This window comes from Eubalaena glacialis, chromosome 9, assembly GCF_028564815.1.
Source record: "Eubalaena glacialis isolate mEubGla1 chromosome 9, mEubGla1.1.hap2.+ XY, whole genome shotgun sequence".
NCBI lineage: Eukaryota > Metazoa > Chordata > Mammalia > Artiodactyla > Balaenidae > Eubalaena > Eubalaena glacialis.
Window position 1 is genome coordinate 20,248,064 of NC_083724.1, and position 6,000 is coordinate 20,254,063.

A 6,000-nucleotide genomic window follows, 5' to 3' on the forward strand; every position below is an offset into this window, starting at 1 on the left:
TTTGTTCCTGTCATAATCCTGTTTATTGAAGATTGTATTGTGCTCAAGTCTTCACTGCTGAATTTGTTAAATTCTCTCTGATATTTCTTTTACTGTTCAGATAGGCCCAGCCAGACATTCCTAGTGGAACTCAAGTCAGAACTTCTGTTTCCTAGGCATTATGTCCATAGCAAAAATTAGTGCACTAGTTGGGAGAATGAGGTGGGAGAATGCTTTTTAAGAATGTGATGGTCCCCTAAAAGGAGTAAATGGGGTGCATCCAAAGATTTGGAAGGGAAAAAGGAGCATGCTTATGTGCTTTAGAAAATAGTTAATTTAGGGAGAAAATGTTTTACTGATTCAGTGTCTCTGAAAAGGCTGAATTCAAATCAATTCCACAAACACTTACTGAGTACCTACTTGCCCTGGGGATACAAAGATAAATTATTTTAGTCTCAGACGTATTCATTCTAACTGCTTAGCACCTCCATTGTCTGCAGATCCTTTAATTTATTTTGGTTGTATTAGCTAATTAATTAGCTAACTTTAGACACATGGATATTTTCTCATTACAAAAATGGGTGCCATTTGATGAAGGATGATCATTAACAAAATGACTTGTGTTTACTCTAAGTGGTTTTTTAAATAGCTATTCAAGGATAGTTCTCCATAAATAAAAGGGGAGAAAATAAAGATACTTTCTATGGTAAAATCCATTATTTAAGCCACATGTAGAGAAAGGTTTATTATCTCCTGGACTAGAGCTTGGCCATCAACACCCATGAAAATATTAGAACTTTATGGATAACCCAGATGTCTTGAAAAGCCTGTGTTTCTCAGCCAATACAGGAGCCATGATCAAAATGCATGGGGTCACTAGTATTTTGACCCTGGTTTAGATCTATTTGGAACAAAATTGCTTAAGCTACTAAAATTCCTAGATTTTTTTGACTAACATACTGCAGAATGTGAAAAGGTACACTTTCACATCCTGGAAGGTGTCTGGTTCAGTTCAATAACTAGGCATGCCTGAGCCCTTGGCTCTATTTCAGTCTAGGCTATGTCACCCCAGAGGAAATTCCACCTCTGTGATCGTCAATAACCCCCCTGGATTATAAAAGTTCAACTAGCTCACTGTGCACACGGCAGGTCTGTTGCCAAGTTTCTCTTGCAAGGTATTTTCCCAAGTCCTCTCCCAGTCGTGTTTCCATGATTGTGACATTGGGGATTAATTCTTCAGCACAGGACTCTTTACATGCTACACCTTGCAAAACACATGCAGAAGCCACTCGCCTCAAGACTTCTTACTCTCCCAGGACCCAGAGTCCTGGAAGTATTCTGCCATTTTTAGAAGAAATTTTTTAAATGATGTACCGCTGTCCTGGATATTAAGAGCTATTGCATCACACTGGCAGCTGGGCCTGGGAAGAATTCAGTGGACTATTAACCCCTGAATGCTTTTGCTCCAGCAGTGAGAGAGTGAGGGTCAGAGTAGTCACATCTATGCCCTGCTCCACTCTGTTAACCATATTTACAACTTTCCAAGCTCTGAGACACACTTGCCCCCTGCCATCCCTTCCATCACCCATTTTAAGAAGAAAATACCATACCAGCCCAGACAGAACTTACTTGTTCAGGACCACACAATGAGTTAATGGTGATCTAGAGCTAGGATACTATCCCCCTGAATCATAATCCTAGGCTCACCCAATTACCGTCTGCTCTTATTAAATAGCAATAAATAATAACTGGAGGAGAAGTTGGAGAAAGACATGAAAAATATTATCAAATATCTATGGGGTGATGTAGAAAGGGGGAAGAAATTTCTTCCATGTCTCCCTAGAGGAAAAAGCTAGGGCTAATAAGTTGAAGTTACAGGGTTACCATTTCTGGCTTGATATCCAAATGAACTTTCCACCCCAAAATAGAATGTCCCCAGATAGTGATTGCTCAGTCCCAGGAGACATTCAAGCAAAGGGCTCATCTCAAGGCTTTTGTAGAAACCATTCCTTCATTGAGGTGAGAGAAAGGATTGAGCCAAAGGATTTCTGAGGTCTTTTCCAAATCTTTGATTACATGGCCATTTTTCAATTGACTTCTGTGTGTTCTATTTGATCATTAAGAACCTGGCAGGTCTTGTCAGGAGTTCAGGACTTCTAGCCTAGAAGTGGTTGCCATTTCCCACTTGTTCAGAAATTGTCCAACACAAGTGACTCTGAGATCTTGACCAATAGAGCACGTCATGGAATTTTAGAGCCGACGGGATCTGCAGAGCTTATCTGCTCCAAGTTACATCATTTTAAGGATGAAGGAAGCAAGGCTCAGAAAAGTGACGTAAATGGCCCAATGCCAGACAGTAGCTAGTAGCAGTGTGAGGCTAGAATGCATATCTCCTGACACCCAGCCCAGCAATCTTTCCATGTCATCCATGACTCAGTTATTTTCTTGAGCATACGTCACATGGCAGCACTTACCTAGATGCTGGAGGGCCAAGGCAAGAGGGGGTATGACAGGCAAGTCCCACTATCATGTTACATATGCGTTCAGGAGGAAGGAGACACACAATGCTGAGTAAATAAAGTAGCTGAACTTAACCAGATGACTTTATTTGTAAAGTCATTAAAATACGTAACTTCCCCCTTTTGTTTCAGGGGTGAAAAGATTAAACAAGTATAGGTGTTTATGTGGTTTTAGTGATAAGCCCCATGTGCTTTTATTGATTTTATGTTTTATGTTAAAACATCACAAACCCAAGGTAAATTGCATATTGTATGTTGTTGGATATGTATTTAACTGATATGCATGCCCTGTCTTCCAGCACTACAGTATGAATTCCAGTCACTGTGAATGAAATGTTGTACGTGTTTAAAGTATTTAATAGATGTAACTTAATAAATTGGCATTGAAAGCTGCAGAATTTTAATAATTAGCTCAATTCTTTTGTCCATCTGTTCATTTATTTTTCTTTCTAGATTAAGGTCTAAGGATAACCTCTTGGGGTTTTAAAATGCCTCTAGTTCTCCATGTATTTGAATTCAAAATGGCAACTGATTTTCACAGGTTATAATAAATCCTATGACAAATTGACTATGAAACCCCACAGATTGTGTCACTCTAGTCAGATGAGGGAAAGGAAGAGAAGGAGGGAATATACTTAGTTCCTTTTATGAATTAGGAGACTCTTGTGGTTAAGTGGCTTAAACTCACACCAAACAACCCTAAAAAAAGAGAAAGAAAGGCCAGAGAGAGTCATATTAGTACTTGATGGAGCCAGAATTTGGACCCAGGTCTCTCTGAAACTACATGCTGCCACTCATGAAATGGCAATCAGCAAGAATTAAAAGGGCTCAACTCATCCACCTCTTTCCATTTCCAGAGCAGTAGTTGGAGTCACCACTGATGCTCAGCCAATAATAGGGTGGGACCATATTAAATTGCCATTTCTGTGGGTCAAAAAGGGTCACATTGAAATTTCACTTGTTTCCAGCTAATAGCTGTAGGTAAAATGAGACATGGATTAAGGGAGAAGAGGAAAACGCTCTCCTCCAAAAACTCAGTCTCAAAATTTCCCCTCCCAGTGGGAAATCTAAGCATGTAGTGGTGTCCTTCTGAAATTCAGTTCTCACATTTAGCTTGTACCCAACTCCTGGGAGTGATAAGAACAAAACATTTTTTACCCTTATGTAAAGAAATGAATTATTTGCCCTGAATTTATTAAAAGCCAAATGTCTACAAAAGTCATAATGCCAGTTCTCCAGATGAAAAATATTGTTCTCCTAATCCAGCTCACCAAACACAACTTTTGCACTCAGTTCTCAAAGGGACTCTTCATCCCTAGGAACTTTAGATCAAGGAGACAAAACTGACCAATTTTTAGATAGTTTGACTACCATCCCTGTTCACATTGCTTCCACTCACCCACATGTACACACCAAAATAATAGTAATAATAATAATAATAATGCTCCAGGGTGGAATTGTAGAAAACACAGTGGATTGGAGTCAACAGATCTTTGTTCCAGGCCCAGGTCTGCCAGCTGGCAAATTCTGAGGCCTTGGGCCAACCACTTCATTTCTATGAATCTCAATGTCCTTCTGTGAGAATCATGAGTAGCAGTGGATAAAGTGAGCTAAAGCCCCTTCCGTTTGTAGTTTAGAAACTGGTCTCAATATTCTATGCTTATAATGCTTGACTTTCAAACGAGCTTCCCTTTTTCAGTGTGTGCGGGGAGAGGAGAGGGTTTCTGCAAGAGAAAGCAAAATTCCCCATGTACTGTACACTTCGTGTACCTTACACTTGGCACACAGGGACTTTTTACCCCTTCGGGGCATGAAACGGAAAGGTAGCTGGAATTGAGACCTAAACTCCAGGGTCGGTGAATGCTGTTCCATGCTGGCAACACTCTCCATGCCCCTCTGCTCCCCCCACCTCTCTGATTCTCCATCGGATTTGGCAGCCCACTCACCATCCCACATAACAGGGATGGCCCCTCACGGGCTGAGGTTGGACTTTAACACTAGTGCTTAGAGCAGGCATTTTTTGTGTTCTTACCTTATGTCCGACATTGAACTCAACTCTTCAGACAGTTCATCTTACTTCCCAATGTGATGAGATTGCACTATTATCCCATTTTACATATGAGGGAAATGAAGCCTAAAAGATTTTTACCTGCCCAGAATTACTCAGCTAAGTCAACATTTGAACCCAGGCAGGATAAAAGTGCCCAACTCTCAGGGTTTATTGTTAGCAGTAAATAACAATCACTGACATTTAGTGGGCACTTAGATAAGCACTGCATCATCTCATTTAATCCTCAGTCAGAGGTTGATTTCCTAGTCTCAAAACAGTAAAACACATCTGCTCCCACAGAGATTGGCATTCTCAGGAACAGACCTCCAAATCCTCCAGAGATGACTGGGTCTTCCGTTCAGTGTAATACCACTGATTGAACAACCACTCTAACCTGAGAAGGAATCCAAGGATGGCCTCCCTTCCTGAATACCACATCCCACTTGATGTCCTAATCCTGGTACCTGGAATAGGAACACTGGCAGCACCACTGTCCTGGCAGCCCAAACTTACCCCGGCTGGGACGCCCTAAATCTGGCCACACTCATCCCTCACACCAGCTCCAGCTCACTTGATTTCCTTCTCTACTGGCCCCAGGGTCTTGGCAATATCACCACCTACCACTAGAGCCCCATTTTGCCTTTGTCTTGATTCTCCATTCTGCTTTTGTCAACCCCAGAAAGATTTGAGCACCTACCCAGGGCCAAGCACGATGCTAAGTACGTTGCAAACACAATTTCCTTTTAGCATCACAAAACACTAGAGGGTAGATACTATTACCAGTATGGCTAGTTTGTAAATGAGGAATCTGAGGCTCAGTGAAGCACAGTGACTTTCTCAAAGGCACACAGCCAGAGTGATAAATCTGGATTTGGATCCATCAGTCAGTCTAATCCCAACCTCTTATCCACTGTCATGTTCTGCTTCTCTGTTTTGCCCACGTCTCTACCTCTTACCCACTGCGTGGCCTTGGGCAAGCCATCTAACGTCTCTGGGCCACAATGTGAATTTCTAAGTTCACTTGCAGCCTAAGATTCTCGGAATCCCAGCTGAGCAATGCCAGAATTGTCATCTTCCCCATATTACAGATGAGTAAGATCAGGTCTTGCTTTTTAAGGGGACATCCTACCCAGAGCCCTCTCCTCTCCAGGTTGTGCGTTCATCCCAGGGGACCATGATGAACCATCATCAAAGCCTTTCCCAGGGGGCTCTGCCCCCAAGCAAAGCGGCTTGACTGGCTGTATGTTTATCTCATGCTTTTCAGGGCAATAGTTCTCAATTTTGACTACACTTTGGCCAGAGTTGGGGTGGCGGATGGGGCTAGATTAAAAAACCTGATGTCCAGGCAGTACCCCAGACTGATTAAATCAGAATCTCCAACAATGCAAGACAAGCAACTGTATTTTTTTAACTCCTAGGTAATTCCAATGTGCAGCCAGAGTTGAACCAGAA